The following is a 14858-nucleotide window of genomic DNA, read 5'->3' on the forward strand; positions in this document are numbered from 1 at the left end:
GGACACAATGGCGGACTCGTGTATGGATGTTGCAGTGACGTCACTTCCTTCACACTTAAAACGAAAACAGAACTTAGCTCACTGAAGCAGTGTGCATCCAGGGTAAATCATGCCTTATTCTTTATATTTTTTTATGTTTTAGACCTATTGCGTAGCTTTTCTATGGTCAAATCTTAAAAAGAATAGGTCATAACGCAAATACTAATAGTTATGTCCCCTGTCTCTTAATCCATCTAAATACCCAAAGCATGACTAAAATTCACAAAACACAGAATTTATCCCTAGTTGATAATTTTTTACCAGAACGTTTAAAACGAGCCTTGCGTTTTCCATTTAAATGTTTAACTATCTCCAGTGGAGAAATATCTTATCCCACTCAATGCAGTGGTAGAATCTGGGACTATTATATTATTAGTATAATAGACTCGATCTCGATGGCGGATCCAGAAATTTTCCTAAAGGAAGGGGGGGGGGGGGGGGGGGGCTTCAGTCATGCTTCAATGATTTCCTATATAATCAACCAAATTTTCCCCTGGATCTGCCTATGATAGTCATGCATAATAGTCCCAGGTAGAATCTATAATTTTCCAATTTATATTGATCTATATTAACTCGATTTAGTTTAACTACCGGCCTATACGTCACAGCGTCACGGGTTAGTTTCATCTAAGATCTTCATAGGTTACATTTATTTATCATGATGTCACCAATTCTCTTGTTTTTCCTCTGAATTTTCTGTCAGTGTGGCGTCACAAAAAGGCGACTTTGCCTGATGACTTTAGGGAGCTACCATTTGATTTTTATGGGGGGGGGCTAGGATGAAAAATTTTGTCCTGCATTTTTTTTTAGTTGTAATCTCTGTCCTGCCTTTTTATTTTTCACTCTATTCGGTCCTGCCTTTTTTATTATTAGTTTAACCTGACTTTTTTTACCTAAATTGTCATCCTGCCTTTTTTTTTTGCAAAGGGTCTCATCCTGCCTTTTTTTTTTACTCAAAACTCCTGTCCTGCCTATTTTTTTCAAATTTCATCCTAGCCCCCCCATAAAAATCAAATGGTAGCTCCCTTACAATCTGTATCTGTATCAATATAATTTCTGCCAATGTAGGCACACCTCCAAAGGAGTTGAATATGTAATCCTCCACCACACAATGTTATAATACACAATGAATGTCTAATCCAATTATGAATACACAGTAATATATCGGTAAAAAGTGACTTCTATTATGCCACCGTTATGTACATTTAATATTTAATTTGACAATAAAAAGATTTATCTTTAATATTGATCTTTATGCACCCATATAATAACCAAAATTTATTATAAAGGTTGATTTAACTGTCTATTTGATTTGATTACAACTGATGATACCTGTGGAGATTCCCACCCTGATCATCAGCATAATGTCACATGTGGTCCGAGACCACCATTGTCGTCCCTTGATTTTCGTTGTTCACAAATATAGTCCCTAGTGTTGACAGTGGGTTACTTGCCATTAATTTTTATACCCCTTCCAAATTTATTTCTCCATGTTCACTGCCTCAAATTGCAAGTAGGGGGATGAAATTACACTGTAAAAAAATTTGGGTCCAGAATTTTAAAGGAAAGTAGGGATTTGGTCCAGCTGAAAAAGGTTGAAAATGAGTACTTCGGAAGCTGTCAAAAGATTTCAAGACGCCCTAAACATAAAATTGTCCATATTTTGAGTTAGAGGCGATGAAGTTTTCTATAAATTTGATATAATTTGTCCCAAAAGTAGTACAACACACTGTAAAAGTTTCTTTGAGAAAGCGCAGGTGGGATTTTTTTTATTTTCATTTATGTTCTAAAAGAAATGCACTACGAATTAATTGTGTTCTCGGACCTAAGAGGTGAAATCTGTAAATATAGAATTTGTACTCTGGCAACTTCCCTAAATGATTTGATGGTGTCAACTTGTCAAATAGTGTGAAACTAAAGGATTTAAACTTTTATTTTATAGAATTTCTGCAAAAACGACCAATTTTGGCATTTTATGGTCAAAATAGGCATTTTATAACTTTTTCAATATTGATGCATAAATGGCATCCTGACTTTCTATCTGACAGGTTTTTATGTGTCAATATTTGTGTTTCTATGCCTTTTCCTGCTTCTTTTACCTATTTATGAACTCTGAATCTACAGAAAAGAACTTTATCTCAGATAAAATGTGCAAAATGTGTTGTATAAATGACCCTTGTCTAACGCCTTGTTTAGATGAAGGCAATAGTGGGGAGCTTGGTATATAAAATTTGATGTCCATATAAGGGACCTCACTAAATTTTTATCAAATGCACTTTAAAATGTCTATTGTACCTGTTCCATTTCACATAATATATTTCTTTTCTTCTGTAGGATAGCAAGTGGTTTAAATATAAGCCTGTTGAGAATAAATTGCATGCAAGTTTTTCCCTAAAAAGGCAAAAGTCTTTGTTTCAGCCCATACTGCTTGTAAGAAAAGTTAATTGCAAGAGTCTTTTTGTGCTCAGATTTGTTGTATCATGTCACATGAGTATAGAAATGATAAAAAAGACACAAATTTTTATTTCTTATAGCCTCAATATGCATTTTTGTATGTAAATATGTGGCACGGCCTTAATTGACCCTAATTTTTTTCCAGTCTTACTTGGCCTAAGACCCTTTTAAACTAATATGATATGTTATTTGTAACTTTTCTTTCCATTTAAAGTACTTTAAATACATATGTAAGGATTATTTATAACCAAAAAGCTTCACAAATTTAAAATTGCTGGAAAATATTACATCTTCATGTAAGGCTCCCCTTCATTGAAAAACCTAAATTTTTAGGCGCAGGCTCATATAAATTTGACTTTTGAATAATTATGCCAAGTCTGATAAATCAAATGAGTACTCTATTGCTTTAAGTACATGATAAGTAATATATTAAGGCATTTAAAAAGTATTTTTTTGCAATATTTTAATTTTTAAAGCCCCAAATGTTGATAGTTGAAATTTTTCAATTTCAACGTCAAAATTTTACACGCAAAGATGAGTATAGAACTTAACTTAATGTCTATAATATACATCCTATTGTCATGAAACTTTGTAAGCAGTGTTATAATACATTAAGCTTTGTTCATACCAAGTTTTTTTAAGATTTGTCAACTCTTTCTACCCTATTAGGTCCGAGACCACCATTGTCGTCCCTTGATTTTCGTTGTTCACAAATATAGTCCCTAGTGTTGACAGTGGGTTACTTGCCATTAATTTTTATACCCCTTCCAAATTTATTTCTCCATGTTCACTGCCTCAAATTGCAAGTAGGGGGATGAAATTACACTGTAAAAAAATTTGGGTCCAGAATTTTAAAGGAAAGTAGGGATTTGGTCCAGCTGAAAAAGGTTGAAAATGAGTACTTCGGAAGCTGTCAAAAGATTTCAAGACGCCCTAAACATAAAATTGTCCATATTTTGAGTTAGAGGCGATGAAGTTTTCTATAAATTTGATATAATTTGTCCCAAAAGTAGTACAACACACTGTAAAAGTTTCTTTGAGAAAGCGCAGGTGGGATTTTTTTTATTTTCATTTATGTTCTAAAAGAAATGCACTACGAATTAATTGTGTTCTCGGACCTAAGAGGTGAAATCTGTAAATATAGAATTTGTACTCTGGCAACTTCCCTAAATGATTTGATGGTGTCAACTTGTCAAATAGTGTGAAACTAAAGGATTTAAACTTTTATTTTATAGAATTTCTGCAAAAACGACCAATTTTGGCATTTTATGGTCAAAATAGGCATTTTATAACTTTTTCAATATTGATGCATAAATGGCATCCTGACTTTCTATCTGACAGGTTTTTATGTGTCAATATTTGTGTTTCTATGCCTTTTCCTGCTTCTTTTACCTATTTATGAACTCTGAATCTACAGAAAAGAACTTTATCTCAGATAAAATGTGCAAAATGTGTTGTATAAATGACCCTTGTCTAACGCCTTGTTTAGATGAAGGCAATAGTGGGGAGCTTGGTATATAAAATTTGATGTCCATATAAGGGACCTCACTAAATTTTTATCAAATGCACTTTAAAATGTCTATTGTACCTGTTCCATTTCACATAATATATTTCTTTTCTTCTGTAGGATAGCAAGTGGTTTAAATATAAGCCTGTTGAGAATAAATTGCATGCAAGTTTTTCCCTAAAAAGGCAAAAGTCTTTGTTTCAGCCCATACTGCTTGTAAGAAAAGTTAATTGCAAGAGTCTTTTTGTGCTCAGATTTGTTGTATCATGTCACATGAGTATAGAAATGATAAAAAAGACACAAATTTTTATTTCTTATAGCCTCAATATGCATTTTTGTATGTAAATATGTGGCACGGCCTTAATTGACCCTAATTTTTTTCCAGTCTTACTTGGCCTAAGACCCTTTTAAACTAATATGATATGTTATTTGTAACTTTTCTTTCCATTTAAAGTACTTTAAATACATATGTAAGGATTATTTATAACCAAAAAGCTTCACAAATTTAAAATTGCTGGAAAATATTACATCTTCATGTAAGGCTCCCCTTCATTGAAAAACCTAAATTTTTAGGCGCAGGCTCATATAAATTTGACTTTTGAATAATTATGCCAAGTCTGATAAATCAAATGAGTACTCTATTGCTTTAAGTACATGATAAGTAATATATTAAGGCATTTAAAAAGTATTTTTTTGCAATATTTTAATTTTTAAAGCCCCAAATGTTGATTGTTGAAATTTTTCAATTTCAACGTCAAAATTTTACACGCAAAGATGAGTATAGAACTTAACTTAATGTCTATAATATACATCCTATTGTCATGAAACTTTGTAAGCAGTGTTATAATACATTAAGCTTTGTTCATACCAAGTTTTTTTAAGATTTGTCAACTCTTTCTACCCTATTAGGTCCGAGACCACCATTGTCGTCCCTTGATTTTCGTTGTTCACAAATATAGTCCCTAGTGTTGACAGTGGGTTACTTGCCATTAATTTTTATACCCCTTCCAAATTTATTTCTCCATGTTCACTGCCTCAAATTGCAAGTAGGGGGATGAAATTACACTGTAAAAAAATTTGGGTCCAGAATTTTAAAGGAAAGTAGGGATTTGGTCCAGCTGAAAAAGGTTGAAAATGAGTACTTCGGAAGCTGTCAAAAGATTTCAAGACGCCCTAAACATAAAATTGTCCATATTTTGAGTTAGAGGCGATGAAGTTTTCTATAAATTTGATATAATTTGTCCCAAAAGTAGTACAACACACTGTAAAAGTTTCTTTGAGAAAGCGCAGGTGGGATTTTTTTTATTTTCATTTATGTTCTAAAAGAAATGCACTACGAATTAATTGTGTTCTCGGACCTAAGAGGTGAAATCTGTAAATATAGAATTTGTACTCTGGCAACTTCCCTAAATGATTTGATGGTGTCAACTTGTCAAATAGTGTGAAACTAAAGGATTTAAACTTTTATTTTATAGAATTTCTGCAAAAACGACCAATTTTGGCATTTTATGGTCAAAATAGGCATTTTATAACTTTTTCAATATTGATGCATAAATGGCATCCTGACTTTCTATCTGACAGGTTTTTATGTGTCAATATTTGTGTTTCTATGCCTTTTCCTGCTTCTTTTACCTATTTATGAACTCTGAATCTACAGAAAAGAACTTTATCTCAGATAAAATGTGCAAAATGTGTTGTATAAATGACCCTTGTCTAACGCCTTGTTTAGATGAAGGCAATAGTGGGGAGCTTGGTATATAAAATTTGATGTCCATATAAGGGACCTCACTAAATTTTTATCAAATGCACTTTAAAATGTCTATTGTACCTGTTCCATTTCACATAATATATTTCTTTTCTTCTGTAGGATAGCAAGTGGTTTAAATATAAGCCTGTTGAGAATAAATTGCATGCAAGTTTTTCCCTAAAAAGGCAAAAGTCTTTGTTTCAGCCCATACTGCTTGTAAGAAAAGTTAATTGCAAGAGTCTTTTTGTGCTCAGATTTGTTGTATCATGTCACATGAGTATAGAAATGATAAAAAAGACACAAATTTTTATTTCTTATAGCCTCAATATGCATTTTTGTATGTAAATATGTGGCACGGCCTTAATTGACCCTAATTTTTTTCCAGTCTTACTTGGCCTAAGACCCTTTTAAACTAATATGATATGTTATTTGTAACTTTTCTTTCCATTTAAAGTACTTTAAATACATATGTAAGGATTATTTATAACCAAAAAGCTTCACAAATTTAAAATTGCTGGAAAATATTACATCTTCATGTAAGGCTCCCCTTCATTGAAAAACCTAAATTTTTAGGCGCAGGCTCATATAAATTTGACTTTTGAATAATTATGCCAAGTCTGATAAATCAAATGAGTACTCTATTGCTTTAAGTACATGATAAGTAATATATTAAGGCATTTAAAAAGTATTTTTTTGCAATATTTTAATTTTTAAAGCCCCAAATGTTGATAGTTGAAATTTTTCAATTTCAACGTCAAAATTTTACACGCAAAGATGAGTATAGAACTTAACTTAATGTCTATAATATACATCCTATTGTCATGAAACTTTGTAAGCAGTGTTATAATACATTAAGCTTTGTTCATACCAAGTTTTTTTAAGATTTGTCAACTCTTTCTACCCTATTAGGTCCGAGACCACCATTGTCGTCCCTTGATTTTCGTTGTTCACAAATATAGTCCCTAGTGTTGACAGTGGGTTACTTGCCATTAATTTTTATACCCCTTCCAAATTTATTTCTCCATGTTCACTGCCTCAAATTGCAAGTAGGGGGATGAAATTACACTGTAAAAAAATTTGGGTCCAGAATTTTAAAGGAAAGTAGGGATTTGGTCCAGCTGAAAAAGGTTGAAAATGAGTACTTCGGAAGCTGTCAAAAGATTTCAAGACGCCCTAAACATAAAATTGTCCATATTTTGAGTTAGAGGCGATGAAGTTTTCTATAAATTTGATATAATTTGTCCCAAAAGTAGTACAACACACTGTAAAAGTTTCTTTGAGAAAGCGCAGGTGGGATTTTTTTTATTTTCATTTATGTTCTAAAAGAAATGCACTACGAATTAATTGTGTTCTCGGACCTAAGAGGTGAAATCTGTAAATATAGAATTTGTACTCTGGCAACTTCCCTAAATGATTTGATGGTGTCAACTTGTCAAATAGTGTGAAACTAAAGGATTTAAACTTTTATTTTATAGAATTTCTGCAAAAACGACCAATTTTGGCATTTTATGGTCAAAATAGGCATTTTATAACTTTTTCAATATTGATGCATAAATGGCATCCTGACTTTCTATCTGACAGGTTTTTATGTGTCAATATTTGTGTTTCTATGCCTTTTCCTGCTTCTTTTACCTATTTATGAACTCTGAATCTACAGAAAAGAACTTTATCTCAGATAAAATGTGCAAAATGTGTTGTATAAATGACCCTTGTCTAACGCCTTGTTTAGATGAAGGCAATAGTGGGGAGCTTGGTATATAAAATTTGATGTCCATATAAGGGACCTCACTAAATTTTTATCAAATGCACTTTAAAATGTCTATTGTACCTGTTCCATTTCACATAATATATTTCTTTTCTTCTGTAGGATAGCAAGTGGTTTAAATATAAGCCTGTTGAGAATAAATTGCATGCAAGTTTTTCCCTAAAAAGGCAAAAGTCTTTGTTTCAGCCCATACTGCTTGTAAGAAAAGTTAATTGCAAGAGTCTTTTTGTGCTCAGATTTGTTGTATCATGTCACATGAGTATAGAAATGATAAAAAAGACACAAATTTTTATTTCTTATAGCCTCAATATGCATTTTTGTATGTAAATATGTGGCACGGCCTTAATTGACCCTAATTTTTTTCCAGTCTTACTTGGCCTAAGACCCTTTTAAACTAATATGATATGTTATTTGTAACTTTTCTTTCCATTTAAAGTACTTTAAATACATATGTAAGGATTATTTATAACCAAAAAGCTTCACAAATTTAAAATTGCTGGAAAATATTACATCTTCATGTAAGGCTCCCCTTCATTGAAAAACCTAAATTTTTAGGCGCAGGCTCATATAAATTTGACTTTTGAATAATTATGCCAAGTCTGATAAATCAAATGAGTACTCTATTGCTTTAAGTACATGATAAGTAATATATTAAGGCATTTAAAAAGTATTTTTTTGCAATATTTTAATTTTTAAAGCCCCAAATGTTGATAGTTGAAATTTTTCAATTTCAACGTCAAAATTTTACACGCAAAGATGAGTATAGAACTTAACTTAATGTCTATAATATACATCCTATTGTCATGAAACTTTGTAAGCAGTGTTATAATACATTAAGCTTTGTTCATACCAAGTTTTTTTAAGATTTGTCAACTCTTTCTACCCTATTAGGTCCGAGACCACCATTGTCGTCCCTTGATTTTCGTTGTTCACAAATATAGTCCCTAGTGTTGACAGTGGGTTACTTGCCATTAATTTTTATACCCCTTCCAAATTTATTTCTCCATGTTCACTGCCTCAAATTGCAAGTAGGGGGATGAAATTACACTGTAAAAAAATTTGGGTCCAGAATTTTAAAGGAAAGTAGGGATTTGGTCCAGCTGAAAAAGGTTGAAAATGAGTACTTCGGAAGCTGTCAAAAGATTTCAAGACGCCCTAAACATAAAATTGTCCATATTTTGAGTTAGAGGCGATGAAGTTTTCTATAAATTTGATATAATTTGTCCCAAAAGTAGTACAACACACTGTAAAAGTTTCTTTGAGAAAGCGCAGGTGGGATTTTTTTTATTTTCATTTATGTTCTAAAAGAAATGCACTACGAATTAATTGTGTTCTCGGACCTAAGAGGTGAAATCTGTAAATATAGAATTTGTACTCTGGCAACTTCCCTAAATGATTTGATGGTGTCAACTTGTCAAATAGTGTGAAACTAAAGGATTTAAACTTTTATTTTATAGAATTTCTGCAAAAACGACCAATTTTGGCATTTTATGGTCAAAATAGGCATTTTATAACTTTTTCAATATTGATGCATAAATGGCATCCTGACTTTCTATCTGACAGGTTTTTATGTGTCAATATTTGTGTTTCTATGCCTTTTCCTGCTTCTTTTACCTATTTATGAACTCTGAATCTACAGAAAAGAACTTTATCTCAGATAAAATGTGCAAAATGTGTTGTATAAATGACCCTTGTCTAACGCCTTGTTTAGATGAAGGCAATAGTGGGGAGCTTGGTATATAAAATTTGATGTCCATATAAGGGACCTCACTAAATTTTTATCAAATGCACTTTAAAATGTCTATTGTACCTGTTCCATTTCACATAATATATTTCTTTTCTTCTGTAGGATAGCAAGTGGTTTAAATATAAGCCTGTTGAGAATAAATTGCATGCAAGTTTTTCCCTAAAAAGGCAAAAGTCTTTGTTTCAGCCCATACTGCTTGTAAGAAAAGTTAATTGCAAGAGTCTTTTTGTGCTCAGATTTGTTGTATCATGTCACATGAGTATAGAAATGATAAAAAAGACACAAATTTTTATTTCTTATAGCCTCAATATGCATTTTTGTATGTAAATATGTGGCACGGCCTTAATTGACCCTAATTTTTTTCCAGTCTTACTTGGCCTAAGACCCTTTTAAACTAATATGATATGTTATTTGTAACTTTTCTTTCCATTTAAAGTACTTTAAATACATATGTAAGGATTATTTATAACCAAAAAGCTTCACAAATTTAAAATTGCTGGAAAATATTACATCTTCATGTAAGGCTCCCCTTCATTGAAAAACCTAAATTTTTAGGCGCAGGCTCATATAAATTTGACTTTTGAATAATTATGCCAAGTCTGATAAATCAAATGAGTACTCTATTGCTTTAAGTACATGATAAGTAATATATTAAGGCATTTAAAAAGTATTTTTTTGCAATATTTTAATTTTTAAAGCCCCAAATGTTGATAGTTGAAATTTTTCAATTTCAACGTCAAAATTTTACACGCAAAGATGAGTATAGAACTTAACTTAATGTCTATAATATACATCCTATTGTCATGAAACTTTGTAAGCAGTGTTATAATACATTAAGCTTTGTTCATACCAAGTTTTTTTAAGATTTGTCAACTCTTTCTACCCTATTAGGTCCGAGACCACCATTGTCGTCCCTTGATTTTCGTTGTTCACAAATATAGTCCCTAGTGTTGACAGTGGGTTACTTGCCATTAATTTTTATACCCCTTCCAAATTTATTTCTCCATGTTCACTGCCTCAAATTGCAAGTAGGGGGATGAAATTACACTGTAAAAAAATTTGGGTCCAGAATTTTAAAGGAAAGTAGGGATTTGGTCCAGCTGAAAAAGGTTGAAAATGAGTACTTCGGAAGCTGTCAAAAGATTTCAAGACGCCCTAAACATAAAATTGTCCATATTTTGAGTTAGAGGCGATGAAGTTTTCTATAAATTTGATATAATTTGTCCCAAAAGTAGTACAACACACTGTAAAAGTTTCTTTGAGAAAGCGCAGGTGGGATTTTTTTTATTTTCATTTATGTTCTAAAAGAAATGCACTACGAATTAATTGTGTTCTCGGACCTAAGAGGTGAAATCTGTAAATATAGAATTTGTACTCTGGCAACTTCCCTAAATGATTTGATGGTGTCAACTTGTCAAATAGTGTGAAACTAAAGGATTTAAACTTTTATTTTATAGAATTTCTGCAAAAACGACCAATTTTGGCATTTTATGGTCAAAATAGGCATTTTATAACTTTTTCAATATTGATGCATAAATGGCATCCTGACTTTCTATCTGACAGGTTTTTATGTGTCAATATTTGTGTTTCTATGCCTTTTCCTGCTTCTTTTACCTATTTATGAACTCTGAATCTACAGAAAAGAACTTTATCTCAGATAAAATGTGCAAAATGTGTTGTATAAATGACCCTTGTCTAACGCCTTGTTTAGATGAAGGCAATAGTGGGGAGCTTGGTATATAAAATTTGATGTCCATATAAGGGACCTCACTAAATTTTTATCAAATGCACTTTAAAATGTCTATTGTACCTGTTCCATTTCACATAATATATTTCTTTTCTTCTGTAGGATAGCAAGTGGTTTAAATATAAGCCTGTTGAGAATAAATTGCATGCAAGTTTTTCCCTAAAAAGGCAAAAGTCTTTGTTTCAGCCCATACTGCTTGTAAGAAAAGTTAATTGCAAGAGTCTTTTTGTGCTCAGATTTGTTGTATCATGTCACATGAGTATAGAAATGATAAAAAAGACACAAATTTTTATTTCTTATAGCCTCAATATGCATTTTTGTATGTAAATATGTGGCACGGCCTTAATTGACCCTAATTTTTTTCCAGTCTTACTTGGCCTAAGACCCTTTTAAACTAATATGATATGTTATTTGTAACTTTTCTTTCCATTTAAAGTACTTTAAATACATATGTAAGGATTATTTATAACCAAAAAGCTTCACAAATTTAAAATTGCTGGAAAATATTACATCTTCATGTAAGGCTCCCCTTCATTGAAAAACCTAAATTTTTAGGCGCAGGCTCATATAAATTTGACTTTTGAATAATTATGCCAAGTCTGATAAATCAAATGAGTACTCTATTGCTTTAAGTACATGATAAGTAATATATTAAGGCATTTAAAAAGTATTTTTTTGCAATATTTTAATTTTTAAAGCCCCAAATGTTGATAGTTGAAATTTTTCAATTTCAACGTCAAAATTTTACACGCAAAGATGAGTATAGAACTTAACTTAATGTCTATAATATACATCCTATTGTCATGAAACTTTGTAAGCAGTGTTATAATACATTAAGCTTTGTTCATACCAAGTTTTTTTAAGATTTGTCAACTCTTTCTACCCTATTAGGTCCGAGACCACCATTGTCGTCCCTTGATTTTCGTTGTTCACAAATATAGTCCCTAGTGTTGACAGTGGGTTACTTGCCATTAATTTTTATACCCCTTCCAAATTTATTTCTCCATGTTCACTGCCTCAAATTGCAAGTAGGGGGATGAAATTACACTGTAAAAAAATTTGGGTCCAGAATTTTAAAGGAAAGTAGGGATTTGGTCCAGCTGAAAAAGGTTGAAAATGAGTACTTCGGAAGCTGTCAAAAGATTTCAAGACGCCCTAAACATAAAATTGTCCATATTTTGAGTTAGAGGCGATGAAGTTTTCTATAAATTTGATATAATTTGTCCCAAAAGTAGTACAACACACTGTAAAAGTTTCTTTGAGAAAGCGCAGGTGGGATTTTTTTTATTTTCATTTATGTTCTAAAAGAAATGCACTACGAATTAATTGTGTTCTCGGACCTAAGAGGTGAAATCTGTAAATATAGAATTTGTACTCTGGCAACTTCCCTAAATGATTTGATGGTGTCAACTTGTCAAATAGTGTGAAACTAAAGGATTTAAACTTTTATTTTATAGAATTTCTGCAAAAACGACCAATTTTGGCATTTTATGGTCAAAATAGGCATTTTATAACTTTTTCAATATTGATGCATAAATGGCATCCTGACTTTCTATCTGACAGGTTTTTATGTGTCAATATTTGTGTTTCTATGCCTTTTCCTGCTTCTTTTACCTATTTATGAACTCTGAATCTACAGAAAAGAACTTTATCTCAGATAAAATGTGCAAAATGTGTTGTATAAATGACCCTTGTCTAACGCCTTGTTTAGATGAAGGCAATAGTGGGGAGCTTGGTATATAAAATTTGATGTCCATATAAGGGACCTCACTAAATTTTTATCAAATGCACTTTAAAATGTCTATTGTACCTGTTCCATTTCACATAATATATTTCTTTTCTTCTGTAGGATAGCAAGTGGTTTAAATATAAGCCTGTTGAGAATAAATTGCATGCAAGTTTTTCCCTAAAAAGGCAAAAGTCTTTGTTTCAGCCCATACTGCTTGTAAGAAAAGTTAATTGCAAGAGTCTTTTTGTGCTCAGATTTGTTGTATCATGTCACATGAGTATAGAAATGATAAAAAAGACACAAATTTTTATTTCTTATAGCCTCAATATGCATTTTTGTATGTAAATATGTGGCACGGCCTTAATTGACCCTAATTTTTTTCCAGTCTTACTTGGCCTAAGACCCTTTTAAACTAATATGATATGTTATTTGTAACTTTTCTTTCCATTTAAAGTACTTTAAATACATATGTAAGGATTATTTATAACCAAAAAGCTTCACAAATTTAAAATTGCTGGAAAATATTACATCTTCATGTAAGGCTCCCCTTCATTGAAAAACCTAAATTTTTAGGCGCAGGCTCATATAAATTTGACTTTTGAATAATTATGCCAAGTCTGATAAATCAAATGAGTACTCTATTGCTTTAAGTACATGATAAGTAATATATTAAGGCATTTAAAAAGTATTTTTTTGCAATATTTTAATTTTTAAAGCCCCAAATGTTGATAGTTGAAATTTTTCAATTTCAACGTCAAAATTTTACACGCAAAGATGAGTATAGAACTTAACTTAATGTCTATAATATACATCCTATTGTCATGAAACTTTGTAAGCAGTGTTATAATACATTAAGCTTTGTTCATACCAAGTTTTTTTAAGATTTGTCAACTCTTTCTACCCTATTAGGTCCGAGACCACCATTGTCGTCCCTTGATTTTCGTTGTTCACAAATATAGTCCCTAGTGTTGACAGTGGGTTACTTGCCATTAATTTTTATACCCCTTCCAAATTTATTTCTCCATGTTCACTGCCTCAAATTGCAAGTAGGGGGATGAAATTACACTGTAAAAAAATTTGGGTCCAGAATTTTAAAGGAAAGTAGGGATTTGGTCCAGCTGAAAAAGGTTGAAAATGAGTACTTCGGAAGCTGTCAAAAGATTTCAAGACGCCCTAAACATAAAATTGTCCATATTTTGAGTTAGAGGCGATGAAGTTTTCTATAAATTTGATATAATTTGTCCCAAAAGTAGTACAACACACTGTAAAAGTTTCTTTGAGAAAGCGCAGGTGGGATTTTTTTTATTTTCATTTATGTTCTAAAAGAAATGCACTACGAATTAATTGTGTTCTCGGACCTAAGAGGTGAAATCTGTAAATATAGAATTTGTACTCTGGCAACTTCCCTAAATGATTTGATGGTGTCAACTTGTCAAATAGTGTGAAACTAAAGGATTTAAACTTTTATTTTATAGAATTTCTGCAAAAACGACCAATTTTGGCATTTTATGGTCAAAATAGGCATTTTATAACTTTTTCAATATTGATGCATAAATGGCATCCTGACTTTCTATCTGACAGGTTTTTATGTGTCAATATTTGTGTTTCTATGCCTTTTCCTGCTTCTTTTACCTATTTATGAACTCTGAATCTACAGAAAAGAACTTTATCTCAGATAAAATGTGCAAAATGTGTTGTATAAATGACCCTTGTCTAACGCCTTGTTTAGATGAAGGCAATAGTGGGGAGCTTGGTATATAAAATTTGATGTCCATATAAGGGACCTCACTAAATTTTTATCAAATGCACTTTAAAATGTCTATTGTACCTGTTCCATTTCACATAATATATTTCTTTTCTTCTGTAGGATAGCAAGTGGTTTAAATATAAGCCTGTTGAGAATAAATTGCATGCAAGTTTTTCCCTAAAAAGGCAAAAGTCTTTGTTTCAGCCCATACTGCTTGTAAGAAAAGTTAATTGCAAGAGTCTTTTTGTGCTCAGATTTGTTGTATCATGTCACATGAGTATAGAAATGATAAAAAAGACACAAATTTTTATTTCTTATAGCCTCAATATGCATTTTTGTATGTAAATATGTGGCACGGCCTTAATTGACCCTAATT

The 14858-nt window shown here is 31.7% G+C and overlaps 1 protein-coding gene across 1 annotated transcript in view; it reads left to right on the forward strand.

Annotated features, from left to right (window-relative positions):
• Nucleotides 1-14: 14 nt before the first annotated feature.
• The window catches only part of LOC139514600 (uncharacterized), a 59453-nt gene continuing 44609 nt past the window's right edge, over nt 15-14858 (forward strand). Inside the window, exon 1 of the mRNA XM_071304011.1 lies at nt 15-102. The gene's annotated coding sequence lies outside the window, so the exon portion shown is untranslated. The remainder of the gene's footprint in view (nt 103-14858) is intronic.

The sequence above is a fragment of the Mytilus edulis genome, chromosome 3, assembly GCF_963676685.1.
Source record: "Mytilus edulis chromosome 3, xbMytEdul2.2, whole genome shotgun sequence".
Lineage (NCBI taxonomy): Eukaryota > Metazoa > Mollusca > Bivalvia > Mytilida > Mytilidae > Mytilus > Mytilus edulis.